Genomic DNA, 288 nt, shown 5'->3' with positions numbered 1-288 from the left:
TCTACGCGTAAAAGTGGTTGTCACACTGGAACAAAAGAAAGGGAGCGGCTGCCGGGTAAGAGAGGGCAAGGATTGTTAGGTGAAACTGGGAACCACGTAACGCCAAGAACGGGATGCCCATATCGAGGGGGAAAAATATAAACGGTAGCGCGCAACAAGTCATATTAAGATTTACGGATGTCAACACACACGTTGTTCCATCACAGGCATAAAATGCCAGTAACGCAGGCGCGAAACTGTGCTTGTTGTGTCAGAGGCGGCTGTTACAATGCACAAAACCACCCCCAA

This window comes from Trypanosoma equiperdum, assembly GCF_001457755.1.
Source record: "Trypanosoma equiperdum strain OVI genome assembly, contig: ctg_14, whole genome shotgun sequence".
NCBI classification, from domain to species: domain Eukaryota; phylum Euglenozoa; class Kinetoplastea; order Trypanosomatida; family Trypanosomatidae; genus Trypanosoma; species Trypanosoma equiperdum.
The sequence above is the reverse complement of the archived record's forward strand: the minus strand, read 5'-3'. Positions refer to the sequence as shown.